Source organism: Serinus canaria, chromosome 3, assembly GCF_022539315.1.
Source record: "Serinus canaria isolate serCan28SL12 chromosome 3, serCan2020, whole genome shotgun sequence".
NCBI classification, from domain to species: Eukaryota; Metazoa; Chordata; class Aves; order Passeriformes; family Fringillidae; genus Serinus; species Serinus canaria.
Genome location: NC_066316.1, coordinates 87,925,556 through 87,950,311, shown reverse-complemented (window position 1 = coordinate 87,950,311; position 24,756 = coordinate 87,925,556). Strand labels below are relative to the sequence as shown.

The window sequence follows — 24,756 nt, the reverse complement described above, 5'->3', positions numbered from 1 at the left end:
TGAAGAGCTCAGACAGATGAGCAGTTCACCTAAGACAGAGAGACACAAGTGACTTCAGAAGGTGGTTCAGCTCATCTAATGCCTGAATTTTCCACTGAGGGAGTCACTGGCAATTGTGATCCATTGTAGCTGTCTCTGAACCAAAGAATGCTCAGGAACTATACAATAAATAAATAAAGATATAATCCAAGGGATGACTTTTGATATGCTCTTTTCATATGACAGGAAAACAGGGAATGTAAGAAATGCTGTATGAAAACTAATTTTTTTTATTTCTCTGTGATTTTTGGGAGCCAGTATTTGTAGTTAAATTGCAATGAAACAATTTGCTGTCTAAAGAAAACCTTTCTGTTAAGGGAAATGCTAAAGGAAATAGTGAACTTAAAAAACTTTGACTCGCTATTAGTTACAGAAAAAGGCAATTTTTCCTCCCACAAGCTACGCAAAATTTATTCAAGGGAAGAAGGGACAGCATGAGGGACACTAAAATAACAGCAGTCATTTCTGAAATGTCTGTCCTCAGACATTTCAATAAACAATCACTCTAGTACGCTGTCATAATCACCCAAAGTACAGTTAGTTTGGTACTTTATTATTTCTGCTAATTAAACTCCCCAGTGGTATTAAATAAGACTTCACTGGCATTACTAAATTCAAGAAAGCATTTATGGAGGAAGCATTGAGTTGTTTCCTTAGGTAAAGCACATTAAATCTGCCTGTTCCTCAGGGTTACCCAGCAGTTAAGGTAAGTGTGGATTCCAGATGGGAGGCTTCATCCCTGTGATGCTCCAAGTCCTGAAGGAAGGACAGGACTCTGCATTCTAACTTTACTGTGTCAGCTGTAATAAGGTAAAGCCTTTTTAGAGCAGAAGGGAGTGTCCATTTTCCAGCTGGAAATGTCCTCTCCCAAAATCTGAAGTCCACACAAACCCCATCATCTTCCATTTTGGGTGGCAGTGCACCATTTTGATTTGTCTGCATTAGTATGAACTCACAGTAAAAAAAAAGTACAGCTAAAAACATATCCCTGCAGATGACAGTGATATATTTAATATTATATAGCTAAATACACAAACTTGCTTCGGGAGACAGGATGAGACAAACAATGCACTCCAGGAGACAGATGTTAGTCACATTGATTAGTATGCTCCTGGGTGGGATCCTGCTACTGTGAAGATGAGGGTGATGGGACTTCCTATATAAAGTCAAATAGCTAGAGGACAGACATTTCAGCCTGCTTACCCAACCATCTGAGAGAACAGGAAAGGCAACAATTACAAATTAGCTCCCTCTGTTTCTTGGTGCCTGAGGTGGATCAACGTTCAGCATCAGCAGGGCAGAGAACACTTGTTAATATTTGACACCTCTCTGGTGTCAATGGTGGTTCATGTTACAGACTTTAACAGTCTCCCTCAAGGCTCAGAGCAAGTCAATACAGTGCAAATGGTTCAAGTGGAATTGTTGGAAAACAAAGTAAAAAAGCACAATGTACCTTTAATGAACAGAAAGTATTTTCTGGATAATATTCTTTTATTTGTGCCAATCTCTATGAAAATTATCTTCTAATTTATTGAAAGTATAATACAATGTAAACACCCACCACACCTTTAGATATCTAGAACTGAGACTCAAAATAGCTCCTTTCACATCCTTGAAGTGTATTAAACTCACTGAGCAGTTTTCTTCTCTTTAACATTCAGATCCTCAGAATCCACATCTTTAATGTTTGAAAATATTTCTTGGTTAGGCACTTTGAGAGATGAAGCACCCAGCTCCCACCTAAACCCAGCTGAGATCAGAAGTTGTGAGTCTGAGGGCATCCAAATTCACATATTCTGCTCCATGAGTGATGAGGACAGTGCTCCAAAAGCAGTTTTGTATAAATCCAGAGACCAGAACCCAGGATGCACTCTCCAAATGCAGTGTAACCTTTTACTCAGCATTAGAGTCAGCATTCATGCACTTTTTAGGTCTACTAGTGCTTCTATAAAAACCAACCAACCAACCAACCAACCAACCAACCAACCAACCAACCAACCAACCAACCAACCAACCAACCAACCAACCTTTTCCTGTATAGAAGTCTTTTTGTCCCATTATAACTGCCACCACCATTCAGAAGAAAAAGCCTCCTACAACGAACTGACAAATATACAATGGGCAATTAGAAATGTTTAAACTGATAGCCATTTCTAGGCAAGGTTTTTATGCCAGGCTACCTTTATTTCAGGTATTTCTTAATAAAACAACTTTCCAAAACATAAAAAAAAACTCAACAAACCTCTTTACTTTGTGTCAAAGGGAAAGGACAGTGAGTCTTCCAGTGACTGGGATTTACTCTTGCCCTACAATGATACATCTTAGACAAAAAACCAGATATACACATTTGAAGCTGCAGTGACACTAAGAATGTTTATTAACAATTTTAAGGAGTTTTGGTATTGTTTAGAGTTAAAAATAATAGAAAAAAAGCTGATAAGCTAAATAGAGCTCAATTAAAAAAAAAATAATATTTGAAAATGAGCTTTTCTAAGTATTTACCTCCCTCACAGAAGGGAAGACTGGAGAAACTCTCAGGAAAATCTCAGAACAGCATCTGAGATTAGCATTTGCAAGGCTCACTTCAGGAGGAAATGCTCCCTACTCTACTACTGATAATGAAAATTACAGTCAGTGGAAAAAGGGGTGTAGAAGCAAAAAGAGACATAATTGAAAAAAGCTTATATTCTACTACCTGAGAAAAAGTTAAGTACCAATTTGATTCAGCATTCAAGAGACTATTAAGAAGAATTTATTTATTCAGATTTACTCAAATCCTCTTCTATTTTCAGATGCTGAAAATTATATTAGAAATACAAACAAAATTTTAAGTATCATTAGTTACAAGGGTATCATAATATAACACAAAATCTGATGTCTTTAAACATGAATCTTCTTCTTAGTATTAAGACCCTGTTTCAAACAGTAACAGACTGTACTCAAATGCACCAAGTTTAAATCACCTCTTCTCTGAATAGCCTTAGAAAACAGAATTTTCACATTTTCATGGTCTGAAAAATGGTAGGTTTCAACTCTGTGAAACCAAGAAGGAAAATAAATCTAATACTTCTAATGAAAGCTGTCCTGCTCACAATATTTTATGTATGTGCTCAAAGTACATGAGAAAATACATTGTAACAGAGTTGAAACTCATTTGGTTTTTATAGAAAAAAGCCCAACTCTTTCTAAAGCAGCAAACTGCAAAATGGCAAGACTTTAAAAAAGAAAAAAAACCCCAAAACACAAACAGTAAGTCAAAATAAAGTGAGGTATGCAACTCAGTATTTTAGATGGCAAACATGTGGACATGAAAAATACCTGCAGTCAGATAACCAGAACAGCCCCTCCCATTAGCTGCATCCAGCAGTACACAGAACTTGGTCCTGTACCTCAGAGAAGGTGAAGGTATAAACACCCACCTCTAGTTGTAACTCTTACATAAAAGCAGTTAAGGGACCTTTGAACAGTTGTCTTAGGAATAGAATACCCCTATTTCCAACCTATCTGTTTTTATATCTGGCCATGGATTCTTCAGCTATACCAACAGTGTAAGAAAAATGAAAAACTAGATATTATCAGGTTTTTGAAGATGCTATATATATTTATATCCCCTGCACTGGAAGATTTAACAAGCATTTCAAAGGTGAACTAAAAAAATCAGTAGAATGGCACTACATCCATCAAAATTATAATTAGTAGTAATAATAAAAAAAATAATGCTGAAATTAAAATGGGAATACCAATCAATTGAAAAATCAGAGCTCTGTGTTAGGGACTTCATAAATGCAATGCATGAACTGGAGTCTACAGTGCTGAGACAACCAGAGTATAAACACACATGACCTCTTAACAAGATCACTCTTCACACCAGCAATGGGAAACACCTTCATAAAGGAATGGTAACACATAAAGAGAGGAAAAATTTACATATGCTCATATAATAATATAGTTAAAGTTTCAGTATAATTGCAGTAATGGAGATTTTACAAATTCAAAGCAGAGAACATTTGTGTCCTCATATTTCAATGGTTTGAATAAATCTCACATGGAACAATTAGAGCAGTTAGAATGAGTGAAACTGAACAAGTTTAGTACCCAGAAAAAGACAGGGCAGAGGACATAAAAGCAAACAGATATGAAGTTCCAAACAAGCACAGTAACACAGAATCTCAAATACTTCCAAAAAATTGCTGTGTTTTTTTCTAGATGAAGGCCTAATTTATTTTCTTTTCTATTTTTTGGGAGTTTTCTTCAACTAAATGGAAAATGAGTGAATAACACTTAAAAGAAATTTTGGTGTACTGAAAACTAGAACAGAATGAAAATCTAAACAAAAATCTAATAGAAGAGAGACTTTTCTTACTCCTTTCATATTTGCAAGACAGTAATAATGCTGCTGCAATTATACTCCAGCATTCATCTGATTAACACCCTTCTTCAAATCCTTCTGTTTGCTTTCTTTATGCCATGAAGCCAGATTAAAACTTCTAATCCACGTGTCAAAGCTTTGTACAATCAACTGCTGCTTGCATCCATGTGACTTCTTGCACTTCCCCCTAACTTTGTTGTCATTGACTCTGAAATCCTTTCCTCTACCATTTACTTGTGATGGTTTTCATTATGATTGCCTCTCCCTATGGAATGGCATCCTAACAAGTGTGACAATCCTTTACTCAGTTCCCACTCCCCAGGAATGTCTTGCAGAAATATCTTTCTTCCAATATCTATAAAATGACCTATTTTAGTAATAAGCAGCAAGTGGAGATAAAAAATAATCTAACTCTATCTTCTTTGTGTATCTGCAGTAAGATGCATTTTTACATTTGTCTGACTCTGAGATTCCTGAAAAAAGAGATTTTTAATTGGTATTTTTACTGATGATGGGTACTGCTTTACATAGTAGTTGAGTGATAATATATTACAGTAGGAAGTTGCACTGGTGACATTCTATCACATAAATGTCATTTAAATTAAAGATTTCTTTTCCCTGTGAACTGAAATGAATGGAGTAAAAAGCAGCCTTCAGCTGCCAAGGGAGGATGGGCTGCAATACACCCACTATTGATTTTAATATCTTTATCCTATCTAATATTCCTCTCCACAAAGTTTCAAGCAAAGTAGATGGTGAACCTCTCATGCATCCTGATGCTCCCATAGCTGGGGAGAGAGAGAGAAATAGCTGGAGCTGGCTCTGTCCATGGAGCAGTAAGATTTAGTGAATCAGAGATAAAGAAATAATTACAAGTATCTGCTAAAAAGCGACAATTCTTCTGCCCAAGTTTAGTAGCTTATTGATGGTTTAAAACATCTCACCGTGTTTTCACTTGCTAGACACAATGTTATATATGTTAAATAAACCCTATAATAATCTAGGAAATTATATTTACAGGCTTTGAATGGCTGGGAATGCCAAGACATTTTACTTTTTGTTTTCCAACGCTTGAAAACTGGATATTCCATCTCAGAGCTTTTAAATGCTCATGTAAATGCTGTGGTACTAGGAAGGAGCAGACATGCTTTCACAGGTGCTTAACAACACCTTAATCAGCATCTAATTTTAAACCAGATTTCACTATGATGTATTATTAATGCTGAAAGTAGGCTATTTAAATACAACTTGGCCAAATGCAAGATACTGTGCTATAGCAAATACATTCTCAAATTTTATAAGCTGCCCATGTCTCCAAATTTACAGAATTCCGTAAAGAAAAGACTTGTAGGAGTCATGATGATTAACAGCTATAAAATTTTACTGCAGCACTGAACAAAAAAAGCTCCTCAAAAATAGTCTTATAGGGAGAAGAGAAGAGAAGAGAAGAGAAGAGAGAGAGAGAAGAGAAGAGAGAGAAGAGAAGGAGAGAGAAGAGAAGAGAAGAGAAGAGAAGAGAGAGAAGAGAAGAGAAGAGAAGAGAAGAGAAGAGAAGAGAAGAGAGAGAGAAGAGAAGAGAAGAGAAGAGAAATGAAAAGAAACAACATAGGTTAGTGCATTCTGCAATCCTACTGATTTTGATCCACTTTTATCCTCTACTTAAATATATTTAACCATTAAGGATTCCATGAATTAGTAATACATAACAGTTAACAAATCTTCAAGTGCTCAAAACCCAAGGCAAATAAAGATTTATTTATTTATTAATCCTGAAGCTGGTCTAGATGAGTGCTCAGGCATTCCTAATTTTGGAATCTTCATATCCTAATATGTGGAAGACACCCCATGCCTTTTTCACAAATTATAGCTCTAGCTTAATCAAATTCAAAATTTCACTTCATCACATATTTTCTGGAATCTAATTTTATAGAACAGTATTTCTAAAAATAATTTTGGACACTGAATTTTAAATTCTCTTCTGAATGTGATTTATGCATTTTGCACAATTTTTGAGTCCATACATAAACATTTTAACTCATCCATTCATTTTTCTTACCTTATGAAAGACATACAGGATTATTTAGAAGACATAACAATGGTACCTCTTATTTAGCATTGGTTCAAGCCATCAAGCTAAACAGTATTTCACCACTACCATGATAACCTCAGATTATATTTTTAAAGCTGTAACCTGAAGAATGTGTTCCATATATATATAGATAGATAGATAGATAGATAGATAGATAGATAGATAGATAGATAGATATAGACACACACACATTTGAATTAATTAAGCTTTTCTTTGCACTCAGTTTTTAAGTGCTGATGGAATGAAATTTACTATGAACAAAATAATTAGCTTTTAAAAGTTATGAAAATCAGTCACTAAAGAAATAAATGTTAAGCTGATATCAGTTGCAGAAGAGATTAACTCATTGTTTTTTCTGCTTATGACAATGATTAAGCTTATTACACAAGTGTTGCTTGCACTGAATGCAGCAATGTTTGCACTGCTGCTAATCACATTTGAATAAAAATGTTCCTGAAAATTCTTCTTGATCCTGCATACTGTAAAGGAGCAAAATCCAAAGTACCTACCCACAGCATCTTCTTACCAGCAATATTTAATTTCCTAACAGATATTGTCTGATTGGGAAAAACACTTTAGCAAGGATTAAAGGTATTGCAAGCTTTTATTCTTGGATTTAAAACATTTGTAAGAAGAGTGAACTCAACACAATCTTGTAAGGAATGATTCATAAAGGCCAGGTAGAATTAAAAGAAAACATGCAGAATGCAATGGGACTTCTCATTTGTGAAATATAATAATGAGCAAAACAGTAGAGAGTAGTTAACACTTGCTGAGATATTTAAAGGTAGTCTTTAAATTGTTATTCCCTGAAGTTTGAGCATGCAATTAGAGAAATTTGGAATGGAAAAGAATCTATTAGAAACTCTTGTCAAATGTGATTGCTTCTTTCAGCCCATTTTTTAGTGCTTTCTCTAATCAAATGCTAAATATTGCCAGGAGTAGGGATTCCACCATTTCTCCTGGGAGACTGTCTGACAGCCTAATAGATCTTTGTGTCAGACACCTCTGCTAACTTTATCCCATATGACTAAATATATCCCACTGTACCAGTGAGATGCATGCTCACAACCCAGTATTCTCAGTGTTCTCTGATGTCTGTGTTATATTCTCTCATTTTCTTTTAGAAATTACTCAAATATAAAGATTCCAAGTCAATGCAACCCTGACACAGACAGAGATGCACTGATCAGCAGACAGTGCAGCAACCAGTGAGGACCCGCCCCCAAATCTTAATGAAAATCTAACAAATATCCTTGCCTTCACAAATAGGGTCCAGGAAATTGTTGTACTGGTTGTCTTTGACTGTAGTGGGTCAAGAATGTTAAATACTACCAATAGTATCCTACAGTGAAAGCCTTCTAAAGGAAGTGTCTATCAGTGGTGATAGCCAAGCTGTCTGAATTAAATCTTTTTTACTGGATGGAATTTTACTGCGTTAAAATGCACCCAGAAAGTCTGTATAGATCTCAGAATATGACTTTCACAGCAACTCATACAACTTACTCTGCAAGCCTTTGTCCTGTGCACCAGACCAAATTTGCACATATTTTTTAAGGTGATGGAAGTGATACACATATGGATCACAGTTACAAAATCCCTATAAAATAGAGAATAAAAATCCTGTTACTGTGTATGGCATATTCCAAGGCTCTGGAGTGGCCTAGCTCTCATGCAAACCAGGATGTGTTGTGATCTCAGACTGCAGCAAGAAGAAAGACAAAGGAATTGTAATAGCTTCCCCTATTAAATGCTACACTCTTTATACCATGCACTTGTAATGGCTTTGGTCTAGCTCAGCCTTTACCTGCCCATCATTCATGGTTGAAAACTCAGAAAACTGCCTGGATCTTTGATCCATTAACTGACTTCAAGTGCATTAAAGGCACAGAAACTGGTAAAACTGACATACTGAAAAGACAACAGTAACTCTATGCTAATTCTTTTCATGCTTGCTAAGGAATAAAAAGACCCAAGGAAAAGAAAAGGTAAAAAAGGCTAACAGCTCTGTTCATTCCAAGCCTATACTTCTCAGGAGAGTGATTCTGACCTTTTCTGGTGCAGGCTGTCAACAAATTAAGGACTAAAAAGGATTAAAAATATTGATGGACTGCTAACCAGAACAGTACTGATTTTCATTTATCATATACAAGTAGAAGTTGACATCTAATAATGTCTCTTCTACTCTAAGCCCTGGGATGGAGACACCAAAAGCAGAGTTCAACAACCTTCTCAAGCATGCCTAAGGCTGAGTTCCCAAAATGTACAGATCATACTGAGTCATGGTCATCTACTCATGGTATCCAACAATGTAATTGCAAATGTAATTTCTGGTTCCTGCTTTAACAACTACATTAGATAAAGAGTGACAGGCAGACTACCTGCTAAAAGACAAAATTATTTGAAGAGATTTTTCTCTCGCCATAGATGTGGAGGCACAATATAAACTGCAGTGAACACTTGACTGATATACCTGAAATCTTGTGTTGTTGCTGGTTTTTTAAATGAATAAATTTTACTATTATTTCTTAGATTTTCTTACTAAGATCAGAACCCTTTTAATTCTATATTTAGAATTGAAGACAATTTTTTGCAATTTTAGCTCTTTCAGCTATTTGAATTTTAAAGCCTACATACCAAGTCAATTTGAATTACTCTTCTACTATTAAGTGACATAGGTTTTTTATTGTTTATTTTTATTGTTTTAATTTCAGCTTTCTTTTTATTTTATTACATTTTTATATGAAGCTACTTTTCTTGTATGAAACATAAATTCTGATATATCATAATCAATTTAATTTCAGAAAGAGAAAGTAGGGAAGTGGGATGAAAAGAATTTGTTAGTTGCTATTTCCTTTTAAACACTCTACACATTCATCTTTATCTTTCTTATGCTATGATAATACCTTGCCCTAGATAACATAAAAATCTAAGTATGTCTCAGATCTTCTTTCTTTTAAAGAACAACGATATTAACAGGAATTTAAAAATTGAATTCTTTGAAATTTGTATCAGGTCTTAGCAAGCTGAAAAGGCCACAATGTCAGTTTTAGACGTATTGAAGGAAAGACTGTTCACAGCTAAATAACAAAGAAGATATATCAGTGCATGCCGTGGTAGAAAAGGAGAAGCATATGGATACATTCTTTTACTATCAGTTCAGAGAAGATGGCAGCTAACTCTTAGACTCTGCTTGAATACTAAAAAAATCAGTAGAAGGTTATTCTCACCTTCATAGTATCACTGATGATGGGAAAGACCTCCAAGATCACTGATTTCAACCTCTGACGAAGCATCATGACGTCAATTAAACCACAGCACTAAATGCCACATCCAGTCATTCCTTGAGCACCATCTGAGATGGTGATCCCACTGCTCCATTCCAATGCTTGACAACCCTTTCAATGAATAATTTCTTCCTGATATCCAGCCTGAATCTCTCCTGGCACAGCTTGAGGCTATTTCCTCTTGTCCTGTCGCTGGCTGCCTGGAAGGGGAAACTGGCACACACCTGGCTCCAGTCTCCTTTACGGCAGCTGTAGAGAATAGTAATGTCTCTCCTGAGCTTCCTTTTCTCCTGGATAAACACCCCCAGCTCCCTCAGCTGCTCCTCACAGCATTTGGGCTCCAGACCCTTCACCAGCTCCACTGCCCTTCCCTGGACAGGCTCCAGCCCCTCAGTGCCTTTCTCACAGCGAGGGGCCCAGAGCTGGACCCAGCACTGGAGCTGTGGCCTCAGCAGTGCTGAGTGCAGGGGGACAATCCCTGCCTGCTCCTGCTGGCCACACTATTGCTGGTACAGGCCAGGATGCCACTGGCCTTCCTGGCCACCTGGGCACACACTGGCTGCTGGCTCACGTCCAGCTGCTGTCAACCAACACTCCCAGATCCTTTCCACCAGGCAGCTTTCCAGCCACTCTGCCCCCCAGCCTGTAGCTCTGAACAGGGTTGTTGTTACTGGAGAGTAGGATCACTACTCCACCATGTCAGTATTATCTCCTCATTGGCATTGTCCTTGTTCTGTTAATGCACTGGGGATATGAAAGACATTGATTTAGCTGTGATTGCAATAGGCAATGACTCAGGAATCCATGTTTAAAGAAAGTCTTCATGATTCACAGAGGCAGTGTCAGTGCTTTATACAGTGCTTCACAACAATATTTAGTTGGGTTTTGAAACAGAAAACCCATGGGAAAAAGGGTTGGATTGGTGTTTCTCCCTAGCCAAGACTAGGGTCTAGTCCAGTGTTAAAATGTATACAGGATTACAAAAAACCATCTGGACATCATTAAAAATTTTAAAATTAATTGTATTCAATTAACTCTTTTAGTTTTTTTCAATTTAATAAGACGTCTTTTGCTTATGTTCATAAAACTCAATTCTAAAAGCTAAAGATACTAAAACATAGAAGAAAATAAATACACAAAAATATACTTCCTGACTAGCAAATTGCACACTGAGGGGAATATGGTTTGAAAGGAAACTGACTATTTTTGTCACTGGCGATTTTCTGTATTTAAATACTATCATAAGGAACATCCAAATGAGGCTCACGAAAATATTTGACACCTCTGAGTCCCATCAATGTGAATCCAAAGAACTCTATTTGAGACTGAAGTAGATTAGCAAAACCACAGCTGAAAGTTCATTGACTTAAAATCTCTACCAGACTCTCTGTCTGTTAAGGTATCTAAGAAGCAAAAGATGCTGACTTATCTATGGTGCTGATTTCTCAAATGTATCCCTCTAGAAATATAGAATAATAAACTCCTCCTGATTTCAGTATTTCTTTACATACTAGTAGCCAGTCAAGAACATCGACCTCAGTGAGGTCTACTGAATACTGACTTGCCTATTTAGCATTAATATTAAAAAGGAACGAAGTCATTTGGTCAAGCAGTATTTATTTCCTTGGTAAAATGTTTGGAGGTGTGTCAGTAAACAGGTGTGACTGGTAAAGTCTTGAGCATACCCTTGAAAACCTGGGAAGCCCAGAACATGGGCTCAGATAGATAAAATGGAGGAAGGACACAGAGCACTTAATTACAAGCATCACTGAAAAAATACTAAATTATTAGTATGCGAATAAAAAGTAAGTGTTGCACCACTGGTGATTAAAAGCTGGCCTTCAGCTTTTAAATTTTATTCATCTTGCCAGCTGAAGAAGGCTGTATCTCAATTTCAACCTTGAGGCAGACTGATGAATATATTTGCAGTCAGCACAGGAGTGAAAATCAGATCAGCTAGAAAACCTGAAAAAGTCCCTTGTTGAAATTAAAAGCAACATTCTTCTTGTTGATTTTATCATCTATAGTGTCTATATTTCAAGATGTAGCTTGGAGAAGCTGAATGTAATTTAAATTCAGGTCCCTTTGGATAAGCAACACAATTTTCTTCTTTGGAAGAGGCCTTTCTCATCAGTGCCTGCTGGAGGTCAAAAGCAGAATTCAGGGGAGTTTTCTAGTTTAGACTAATTGATTTTGGTGTCAGTGTGAAAGCTAGGTACTTCATATCTGACCATAGGGCAGACATTAGGAGCTCAGTTCAGCAGCTGCACAGTTATCTCCTGTCATTTTAGACATACAAACACATCCTGGCTTTTGCCTCCTAGTCCAGCAAGGCATGGGTTTCTCCCATGTCTCACAGGACATCAAGGACTCTCTGTGGATGCCTTGAAGGCATCAAGACCCCTACAGTGTCTTCAAATGGCATTGTAACCTGTGTGGAGGCATCCTGACTGAACCTGAATGGAGAGGACTTGCTTGGAGATGAAGGCTGTAGCTACATCAGGGTTTTGAGCTGGGAGCTGCCTTAAGCACTGATCCTACAAAACTGAGGTGAAGAACCAATATGCCTGAAATCTCGAAGCATCTAAGGCTTTGAGATAGATATTCCTAAAACTCTTCTTCTGGGCAGGCTTGTAGCTTCAATCCTGGCAGACTGAATGGCTCAATCAACGACATACCAATAACATCTACTCACTGTCCATTAAGTTCTCCATTTATCATCCAGGAAAGTCTGGAGCTAGTTGGCATGCCCTGAGAATACCTAATACACACATCCAGGAGTGTGCCCAAAACTACACCTGATACCCCTTGTTTCCTTCTAATAGAGCACAACACCACAATACTTCCATGGAGTACCAAAACTATCTGGTTTCTTCCAATGGCATTCAGTAGGAAAGATACAGCTTCTCCTCAGTTTTCTAGCTGCAGAAGATTCAGGGCTGATAAATAATTATCCCAAAGGGACTTCATAAATAGATACTTATACCTATTTCTTTATAACTGAGCCAAATTCAATAATGTTATATGAAGTTTCCATAACATTGCAACTGGGATGTTAACCACAGTATATTAATATGGAAGAAATTGGAAATAATCTTTTAAGGCTCTTGATTTCCGTTCTCAAAATATATTTATATTTGATCTTGGTATTTAAATTAATAATATCTCTGTAAAGTTTTTGTGTGTTTCCAGATCATCTTCTAATTCTTTTTTGCAATGATAATTTCATAACGAGAAACAGTATTTCATATTTTGCTCCTGCTTTAACTTTCAATGAGAAAGCAAATGCAAAAAGCACTGTATATTTCTGTTTCCCAAAATATTCTCTGCTTTTATAAAAGCTAGCACTGATCACAGAAATGACAAGTAGGAACAAAAAATATTTTTTCTGCATGACTTATCTGTTTTCCAGATTGTTCAATATCTGTGGCAAAAACACTACTTAAGTTTTGGTCTGTATATTTTTTTAAGTTACAGTACATGAACAACAAGCTATCCACTGAGCTAAGAGCATTTCCTCCTTGAAACAGTGGGAAAAGTCACATGGACTTCAGTGGCATCAAAATTACAGGGAAAAATTGGAATTTTTTTTTCATTTTTAGATCTTTTGGATCATTTTGGGAATGTAACTGTAGGTATTATTATGGAAAGTAAAAATCTGTTATAGTCTAGTTGTCATTATTTATAAGAAAAACCATCATATTCATCATTTAAATAATTACACTGATTATGTTTACTGTACTAAAGGTTCAGGCAAACCTATGATATAACAAATTATCACTATCCCTGTTATACAGATGCAGAAAACAGAATTTGGAAGTGATAATGTAATTAACATGCTCATTATCAAAGTGAAAATCTGTGTCAGATCAATGAAAAAACCTCAGTTATCTGGATCACATCACCACCTTGCTAAGTGGTATGAGTCATTCCTTGCTCCTGTCAGCTTTAAAAGCAGACTAGATACTGATGCTATGTGAAAGGCTGTTTTATAAAACTTTTACAGATACCTTATCAAACAGCTTCACCAACTCAAACACTTTAAGATCCATGATTTGGGGTCCAGAGCTATCAGTAAGAGGTTTATGTCACCTTGGAACATGCAAGTGACTGTTGCAAAAAGTCTTGTTAAAATTGCACTGAACTACATCCCTGTGTTGGTGAGCTTAAGGCTTTGCTCATTACAGCCTACCCTTGCACAACTTTCTCATTATCTCATAACAACTGATGAAAGTTCAGACTTACTCTTTAAGTTCTGAAGGGTTTTAAGCTAATCTGACTGACATAGTATTCTTCTGCTTTGTCTAAACATTTCTCTATCTGATTTCAGTAACATACAAAAAGCACAGTCTTCCCATCATTTTGTTGCTCACATATTGTGATAATGGCAGAAAAAAAAATAAGGTTGCAAGATGATAAAAAAAGTTTGTATACTTAGTGATGCCCATCAGTGTGTCTGAGATCTGACAGACCATCTCACAATTATTATTTGAGGAAAAAGTTTAACTTCTTTGTTTGTGAGAAAACTGGTTGAACCAAGTATGTCTGGTATATAAGAATAGAAGTGTTTTTCATTTTTATCTTTTGTTTTTTAAAATTGTTTCATCCAAGGGGAATGATATTGAAGAGATCTATACCAGTACTGTGATCACTGTCACTCTTTATCTGAATTTTATCTTTTAAAATAATCTCTCATCATATAATATTAATTCTCTTCCATTACTGGATGTCTACAATCAGGTTGAGACAGCAGCACTGACATCTGACAATTGCTTGCCCTGAATATTTATGTATACAGACACCTAAACACTACATTTTAGAGGGAAGTAATTAAATTTTATCAGGAAATTCAGACATCCCCTCCTCAGAACAGTCCTCTTGTTCTAATGTTAACACTTGTTTTTGGTTAGTATTTTTAAAGTCAAGATTATTTCATAATATTTTGTTTGAATTTAATGAAAATATTTATATTTTGGGTCTTGCTTCTTTCTTTGTATTTTTCTGCGTGTATGATTTAGACTAACATCTTGTGTAATCCTATGTTTTTATACCTATAAAACACTATCAAGAGGCCTTAGAATATCTGTCCAACCATTCCTGCTGGATGCTGGCATAAAAGAAAACAAACAATGGGAAGAAAATAGAGGAAGTGTATGATGAAAAAGAACTTCTTCATAATTTACCAAAAGATGAAATAAACGGATGATTTTATTTTGATTTAATCATAGTACATTTCACAATTTCAAAAAAAAGTTTTTCTGTCCAATTTTCCTCTCAAATTTTCCTTTCAGAAAAGTGAAACCTTTCCCATGAAATTGAGATCCTTCTGTGAAGGCATATTATTGAAAGCTGGTCTTTCTGAAGAACTGCTTCTAGACAGGTATGCATAAAAGTTAGAAAAAGCTTCAAAGAAATGTCTTTATTTACAAAATTAATGTACTACCTGCACTAATATCTGTTCATCAATGTCCTAAAGCACAAGAAAAGTACCCACGAATGTGTATGTTTGAATTATCACAGATGTCCAGTTGTGAGATATTTCTGTAGTGCTTTAAAACCATCCTTTATCTTCTTTCTTTAACTGCACCTTATACATTTCATGCAGATCTAATGTCCTCTTGTTTTCATGGATAGGAAGTCTGAGATCTAATTAAGTCAAATCATCTTGCATAACACAATGAGATCATTTTATATTAGGCTTTGGTGTATGTTTCTCCCTGGTTCTAAAATGGTGCTTCTGTGAGCCACAAGAAATTTCTAACCACAGAGTTTTTTTTCTGTGGCCAGGCTAGCTTGATTAGTTCCTTACTTGTACTGACAGCATATTTGTGCCTAACCTGTGTGCAGGGGTTGAGGAAATTACCTGTGAAGCAGCTGTAAAAAACTCAGATGTAATAGCAGAACTTATTCCTGGGGGGATAGTAGCCTCGCTATCTCCTCCTGACAGGCATGCTCATTACCCTGGCATGGAAGGAAGCAGCCTGGTTACTGATTCAGTTCCAGTTCTGCATTTCCCCTAGAGTTGGCTCAATGGAAGTCAGACAGCTGACAACCTCAGCCAAGAAAACTGCAGCATTGCCTCAAATCATTTGACTGGCTTGCTGCCTCACAGTATTTCTCTCTCCAAGGTACACCCCAAAAACTTTGGCTTCAGAGAGGAGTGAAAACCAGATTGAATATAAATGCACAAATGTAACTTATGATCATAATTCACGAAACACACAGATACTGCGGTTTGTAAAGACAGCAAGTGAAAAAATCTATAAATCAACTTCTGCCAGGAGTGAGAAACATATTCTCTAATATAAAATGGGAATATTTCTGTGTGCATATGGGAATATTTCTGTGGGCATAATATAGCCTCATTCTATTTCAGTGATGTTTCCTTGTCTAAAAAGGAAGTGACTGCCACTGCTACCAGATGACAAGCAGTCAAGAAAGGATTTAAGATGAAAAAGATTAATTAGCAGAGAAGTTCTAACCATAAAAACTCTCCAACTGGGTATGTCTGCACCTTGAATCCTGTGCTCAGTTCCTGGGCTCTCACTTGAAGAAATACACCGTGGGGCTGGAGCATCTCCAGAGAAGAGCAAGGAAGCTGGTGAGGATTTTGGAGCACAAGCCTTATGAGGAGTGGCTGAGGGAATTGGCGGTGTTTAGTCTGGGAAAGAGGAGGCTCAGCAGGGACTTTATTGCTCTGCCTGAAAGGAGGCTGTGGCTAGGTGGGGTTTGGTGTTCTCTCCTAGGTAACATAACTGGACTAGAGGAAATAGCCTCAATTTGTGTCAGAGGGAGTTTAGAATGGATATTAGAAGTTTCTCCATAGAAAGAATTGTCAACCACTAGAACAGGCTGCTGGCAGAAGGGGTGTGTCCCCATGTACATGTGGCACTTAGGGACATGGCTTAGTGCAAGTGCTGGGTTAATGGTTGGCCTTGAAAGTCTTACAGGTATTTTCCAAGCTAAATAATTTTGATGTAATCTGTGATGAACTGGAAGAGAGTCCAAATCATTTAGTTATGTGAGGAAGGGAGCATTTTTTGCATAGGAAAATTCAAGAGAATTACAGGCAGAGCTCCCTGTAGAAAGATGAAATTGCAGAGAATCTGGAAAGAAGTCAGGATGGCATCCACTAATCTGCCACACAGAAAATTTTGTCTTTCACTCAAGAAAAATAAAACTGTTTTAGAAAAGGTTTCAATTGTTTCATTAGAAAAGATAATCCTAAGAGCATAAAACTATGTCTCCAGCCTTACCTATTTCTGTCTTTTTTTTTCTTCCTTCAAATGGCCACAATTCATGCTAATATTTTCCTAAGCAAAAGGCAAAGATACATGGTGGTGCACAGGAAACAGGTCCTTGTATCAGAAGCTGTGGTTCTGGCTGACCTTTTTGAGGGCTTCTAACTCCTTTTGGCTTTCTTGAAGCCCAGCACTTCAGTAAGTGCTGACACTAGAATTACATAAAAGCAAAGTGACAGGAAAACAGCCCATTAGTATCTTTACTATTGATCATATGTCAGCTTCTTTATCTATAACAAATGCTTTTTCTTTCCATTTTAAAATACAAACTAAAAAAAACCCACAATGTTTTCTCCAATTCACTAAATGAGCAACACAAAAATAGATGAACACTGTAGAGAAATTAGCAATACGAAGACAGCAAAATCAAGGAAATTGTAACAGCGGCATCTTTTTGACTGAGGGTTCTAAGATCTAAAGATTACAGCAAAGGAGTTAAACTAAGTTTACTGAATGCAAAAATAGATTACTCAATAAACATGCAAACAATGGCACTCATGAAGGTAATCCTTCCATTCTTGTCTTCACACCACCATCCATGTAGACAAAACTGCATTTTTCTATTCAATAGTACTGACTGTAATTCAGTCTTTCACCCCAATTTTACCTGTATATTCAAACAAATGATAAGTAGGAAGATGAGAAGATATAAAAAATTGTATGAAAATCTTAGTTATTCCAGTCATTCCTGTATCATTGGGTATACTCTACACTAGTTTTATTAGGATTGTGCTTTGGACAAAATTTCTCAAGCATACTTGACTACTAATTAACTTTGGTAGAGTGTAAAATCTGTATTTATGGGGGCTAAAATTAGGTCCTTATGAGCATGGGGAAAGTTAATAGCTTCTGCTAAATCAAATTGGATTGGAGTTCTACTGAAATTGTGGCAAGTATGTTTTTCAGATTAAGTAAATTTTTTGACTGTAACACATCTAGTATAGTGAATGATTGCTAAATTGGTGGTATGCATCACAGTACAGGCATAAACCAGCACAAGAGGAATCTGATACAAAGAAAAATAACTGCTTTCATGCCATTTTTTGGTAGCTTTTTTCCCCTTCCAAAAAGGAGACAAGTATGTCTTGCAGAAATATTGCTGAGGGAACAGAAAATGGAAATTTATATTTTTCATAAAAATATTGTTAGGAAATTATTGGGTTTTAACTTCAGGATAAAAGCTTAGCTATCAGACAACAGCTGATCTATAATGTATAAACAAAACAGCTCACAAAATGCTAAACTATATAGAGAGGGAAAATTCTCTTAGATCTACATTACTGAACTTACTTCAGACATGCTGCTTTCCTTTGGCCTGCAGAATTCACACTGAGATCAACAGGAGCCTGCTGGAACACCACAGCTGAGTCAAGATTTCTTGTGACTCAATTTAGGTTCTTCCAGCATTAATATATTATGCAAATTAGATGTAAAAAAGAGTGTCTCTGTGGGGTATTTCTACATGTATATGAATATGGGGAAAAAAGTCTGTGGAATGAAAACTTCTAACTTCAGGAATGTAGGCACATATACAGTCTGACTTTTAATTAATTACACATTTTAATGCATTTAAGAATCATTAATTTTATGAAACAGCTTAAATTGAAAAATGCATTTGAATATGAATCTCTGCTATACATTAATGGAACAGAAAGTGATTTAGGGGTTGAGGGCTTGGAAAAATGATAAGTTACTATGAGTAACATGGGATGTGAATTGAAAGACAGCTGTTCCATAGCAGTTACATATGGGCATATGCTCACCTGAAGTTTAACATTTGCTTCTAGCTATCAGAAAATTACAAAAACCTGAACATTGGAAGGTTGCATCTTGAGATTGTCTAGTCCAACAGGTAGTTTCCAAAAACCAGTCTGGTTTTGAATATTGCCCAGTATGAAGACCCCACAATCTCTCTAAGCAAGCTATTACACTGCTTGACCATCTCCATAGTGAAAGCAGTGTATTTTATTTAAGTGGAATTGCCTGTGTGCCAGGGTGCACTTAGAGCCTTTAGAGGCCCTGACCTGCTCACCTGTAAGCTTCAGCCACACTCCTGTCCATGTGCCCAGGAGCCCTGTTTCAGCTTGGCCTTCTTTCCCTGCCTTGGTGACACCACCAGAGAGCCAGTCTCCTTAGGTATCTATACCCTCAGATTTAACATATTTACTGTATTTACTATATGGCACATTCAAATATCCAGTCCAGCTTGTGTAAAAGCTATAAATGTCAAACAGAAGACTGCTTCGTGTACTAAAGGAATCTTTCTTTGTTGAATTAGCTTTCTTGAGTAGGGATGCAAAGAACAAATTAAATTTCAATTCAGTCTCTAAAAAAGCCACTCACATGATATCATCTGTTGAGGGAGTGCTCAGCTCAGTGGGCAGCCCATTCAATGACTTTGGCCTCAAACAGCTAATTTTCCCCTTATTTTTCACTTGAGAATAGAAATAATTATTTAATAGCTGATATTCAACCATCAATTAGTTTTAGCTTATATATATTTGCTTTTCTTAAACATTGAATGATATTCACATGATATGCATACAGCTAGTAAGCTTCTCTGAGCACATATAAGCTCAAAAAGGAAAAACAAAAAACCCCTGAAATGCAAACCAGAATTATACTAAAGAGAAGACAATGTCATAAGCAGGAAGCTTTTGTTAAAATATGCAATTCATAACTTAGAAAATTCTGCGCTTTCTTAAATTCAATCTCGGTAGTAGTTAGTATTTTAGTTGTGCCTAGACTTAATTTATTTACAGTAAAATTCCACTTCAGCAGTCAGTTTCAGAAACACTATTGACCAAAGAAAAACAATATTCTTTCTTTTATGGCATGAACCATTTACTAATGAATATAAAGCTATATAACAGGTAGCAAAGGAGTCATTACAAATATGTTGACCACATAGATGTGCTCATTAAACACAAGAGAGAACAAAATACTGAAATAAAAAATACAGTCTGGTCACTTCCTCAGTCTCTGAACTGTGTCCTTTTCTCATCCAGCACATTAGATCAATAACTAGAAGCGTGTATTTGATTTATGACATATAATTATTGCGCAGTGGTTATTTTCAAAATGTCACCTTTTTTTTTCTTTTTTAAAGTTAAGTTCATGGCTGCAACCCTACATATTAGAAATTTATTTATCGACCAGGTTGTTACAAGCTATGTACAGCTTGTTTTCTTATGAAACTGAGCTATCACTTCATATTGCTAATCCTCACTTGGAACACAATAGCTTAGTAATAGCATTAGTTCTCTGTTTAATAGATACTACAAAAACCCTAAAAGAAAGGTACATGGAAGAAGGAATTAGATGGCTTTGTTGAAGTAATTTTGCATCTATCAAACCTTGTATTTAAGAAATGGTTGGAAGATTATAATCAGCACTGCTCCTGCAGAATTCTTATAACTTCCAGGTATTACTTGCTCAAGACCCTAGACCAGCTTTGAGAAGTAAGAATGCAAACAACAATGCAAACTAACATATGTTCCATCATTGACCTGACTGAAATATCTTTTCTTTTCAGCACAGTAGATACACTTCCTAGAAAAGAGACAGCAATTTCTCATTTATAGTTCTCTCTTATAGTTGACTCATAAGGAGTGAAGGAATTTCATGAATCACAGTTGATAGTGGTGCCACTTATTTGGGCAAATTGGATGCACAGGCTAATTTCCTCATTAACTGACTCAGCCAAATCTAAGGCTCATGAGAGAATATTGATCTAAATACCTCTTGGAAGTGCAAATGAATATTTGGTGAAGCTACTGGCATTAATATACTCTTATAGTTAGGAATTTCTCAGACTACATCACTGCTTTGTTGGATCAAGGCACATAGGAATGCTACAATATTTAAAATAAGCTGGAGTCTTAATTTTTCAAATATTTGGTTGAAATAATTCATACCCCTATGTCTGATTAGCATATGCAAGGAATGTATGACAATGATATATTCATTTATTCAGCCAGCTCTGAAGGAAAAATCCATTTTACTGTATTTTCCACATAGTCACAATTGCAAGGACTTTGGGACTATGATAAGCAAAGAGAAAAAAAATCAGGACACTGTTCCACTACAGATCACTGGCCTGAAAGATTTTGACAACACAGTAACAAACATTTAGAATAAAATAAAGGGAAATAAATTAAATGCTATTATCAAGATTGAGGAAGGCTACTTGAAAATACAGGAAGGCTGCTTGAAGCCTTATGTTTTAAAACTCAGAAGACATGGATGAAATTAGGGCTGTAGTATTTGTGACAGTCACATCTCTTTGTGTATCTTTGCAGCTTTTCTGTAGATCTTAGGAATGAAAACCCATTACCAGTCAATGCCAAAGTGAGCAGTACACCTGTGTAGATCAGGAATAGCTAATCCTACACAGACATGGCTATTGGCAGGACCACAAACACGAGTTTGTGGAACAGATTTTCTCGAAAGACTGTTCCTCAGTAACAAATAAAGGCGGAAATTGATGAAAAAAAAAATTGTTATGAACAGCAATGCTGACCTTTTTTTGAGACTTCCCAGAGGTGGCACCAAAGTTCTGCACCAAAGTACCCAACCAAAACCCTTCAAGAGTCATTACAGAACACTGTGGGCAAAAGCTTATTCATAATAGCAAAAAATGTATGGAAAGGGAGAAGGAAATGGTAATGCCATCTTTCTTGCAGGGCGATTTTTCCTTTATTTGGATTGTAGATTCTTCCTCAAATCTTTTGATTCCAACTGCTTTTAACCTGCTTGATAATTTTCACATACACACAATGACAGTCATGATACAATGTTCTTTTACACACAACATATATTCCAGAATTTATTTCTTTATTTCTTTGAAGCCTATAGGACTTATAATTAGAAAGATTTGGCAATACTTACACTTCAGCAATCAGTCTATTCATTTTTCTAGTACGTAAGGCCAGTCCATTGGCATGACTATTTTTTTTTTAAATAATGACCAAGACAATCTTCTATGTCTGCCATCCATCTCCAGCCCCTCAGGAGGCTATGACCCATCTGTCTAGGCTCTTCTGTGTGGAGTACCACCTACCAGAATAATATATGGATTTGGGGAGAAGATCTGTCATATGCCTCCAGATATCTCATTTTAAAGACACCATGAGTAATTTTTCTGATGGATATGATGTTTTAATATCACTGCAGATGTTTTTTCTTCATGAGTTTTTGAAACTACTTTATGCCATATTTTTAAGTTATGACACTTAAAAGAAAAAAGAAGCACAGTTAGTTTTCATAGGCATGGAGGGCATCTGAACTTTCAGAGGAAATTGTAAGCTACTGCTCACTCATATGCCAATTTAGTTCCCTGATCTTAAATTCTCTTTCCATGTCAGATTTCCTGAGAAAGGAAGAGCAACAGCCTCAGATCTCTCTCTAGCAGAGTCAGGAGAAGACTCAGATACTGCACAGAACTTGTGTAATGGCAAAACAGATTTTCTCATTGCTTTGAAAGCTGAGTTCTCTGTTTAGAAGTGTAAGTTCAGTAGATAGTGCCAAGGATGCAGAAACTACACCCACTCTGAACTGTAGAAGAACTGCCTTCTAATTAGGCAAAGGTTACTAGTTTATAGAACAGTTATCCCTGTGTTTTTCTAAGAGTTGGAATTTTTTTTAAATCTCATATATGACTGTATTAACATTAGTTTTCTCAAATACTGCACATCCTATGTAATTCTTCTGATTATTTCTGTCAACTCATCAACCTCCAGTGTGTGATAAAGACATCTGAACATTCTCTTAGGGAATAGGGCTGGGGTTTGTACCCCAGGACATGCATGTTCCCAGCATGTTCTTCGATTCCATCCAACTTTCTTTCTTTTTCCCTTTTTCTTAGATGTACAAAAAGATGTGCTGCAGCTAAATGAAGCACAGACTATCCTACCTCTCTGGATACTCTTTGCCAAAATGGTAGGTAGCAATAATGAAAGCAGAAGCTTCTAGAAGCAAACCTCACAAGGGAATCTTTCTATTGATTTCATTAGGCAATGAACTGTCATGCATTTCTAATGCAGGATTATTGTGCATATTTCCATTAAATTTGCACCCAGTCCTTGTAAAATTGTAATTGTACTTTCATTTTCCTGTCCAGGGCTTTTATGAGCATTTCCTAGTAGAAATACTTCTGTGATGTTTCATATCACTTGAATAATTTCTCAAGGAACATTTATTATATTTGAGCTATAGCAACTAGGCATTTATGCAACTTGCATATGACTCAGAGCTTGGAAGTACAGTTTTGTCCTTGTTACATCCTAAAGAAAATTCTATGAACTTTTACATTGCTTTCCCTAAATGTATGTTCTTGTATATTTTACATACAGTACGAATGAAATATTTAGACTAATACCAAAAATAGTGTAGTAACATAAAATGTCGGAAGAATTCAGTTTTATAAAATGGAAGAGTTATCCATTAAGACATTGCTAATATTTTTAAATTTTCAGATAATTTAGAATGGATTCTTCAATCTGATTTACTGAAGACTCGAGCTGGAAGTTGTAAAATGGAAAAACAAAAAATCCAGGTCAGACTCAGCACCAACTCCTGTGGCAAGGCTTCAAAGAGATCTTGTACATTTGTGAAGGTAAGAAGTCAAACCCCACAAATATCTGATGAATGTTTTGCAATCCTTATGGGTAGGCAGCAGTAAAAGAGGTGTGATAAATCAATAGAACAAATTCTCAGGCTGGTAATACGCCTTGCACTGTGCTGCTTCTCATTAGATGCAGCAGCAATTGCAGAAAAGCTATTACAGCATTCAGCACTGTTAATGAGATGTACTACCACAATTAGTCTGCTGACAGAGTATACAGTCTGCAACTGGGTTATCCTAAAATGTTTTCACATGTAAGAGAATTTAGCAAAGAAAAATTTTTGATGCCTACCAAACCTGAAAACTTTCCTAAAATATTTGTTGTAGTTTGATATAAACATCACATTTGAAATCTAGTTCTGCTTCAGATAAACCTGATCAGTAACAAGATCCAAAGCCAGAGTTTTATTGATATTTAAGCCAATACATTTGATAAGGCCTTTAATTATCTCCCTGAAACTTAATGTCAAGTTCAAGTCCTGGTTGGGCAAAATGTCAGTTTCTAAATATTTTTCTAAAAAACAGAATGGAGTTTATTTGGCACATCACTGTTTAGACAGGTTTGTATCTCACAGTAGCTCCCAGTTTGAAGACTACTATCTATAACCTGGGACAGAAAAAGGGTAAAAAGGTGATATTTCAGTTTTCTTTTTATATGGAATATGTTTAAGGAAATTATTTTAATGAAATTCATCATGCTTTTCTTAGCATACCAGCACTTTGAAAACATTTTTATTAAAAAATAATTTCCTATTTGTTTCAACTACTGTTTAGGACCATTTGGACTCTGATCTCTAGGTGTGAGGTTAGAGCCTGATGCAGCTTTTTGTGGTATTTCTCCATGGAAACATTCAGGTGTCTCTCAATATCTGAAGATTTCCAGCAGATTAATGCATTTATTTTAAACACACAAATCAATGATTTTTAAAATTTACATTGATTTTTTTCCATTCTGTGTTTTATTTTTTGAGAGTCATTGCAGCAACATACCATATATGTAATTATACAACATTCTCATTCTGTTTTCCTACTCCTGCTGAAAACAT

General features: G+C 36.1%; 1 protein-coding gene across 1 annotated transcript in view; it reads right to left on the bottom strand.

Annotated features, from left to right (window-relative positions):
• Positions 1–24,756, bottom strand: part of KHDRBS2 (KH RNA binding domain containing, signal transduction associated 2) — a 307,309-nt gene that overhangs the window by 29,428 nt on the left and 253,125 nt on the right. The window lies entirely within an intron of this gene.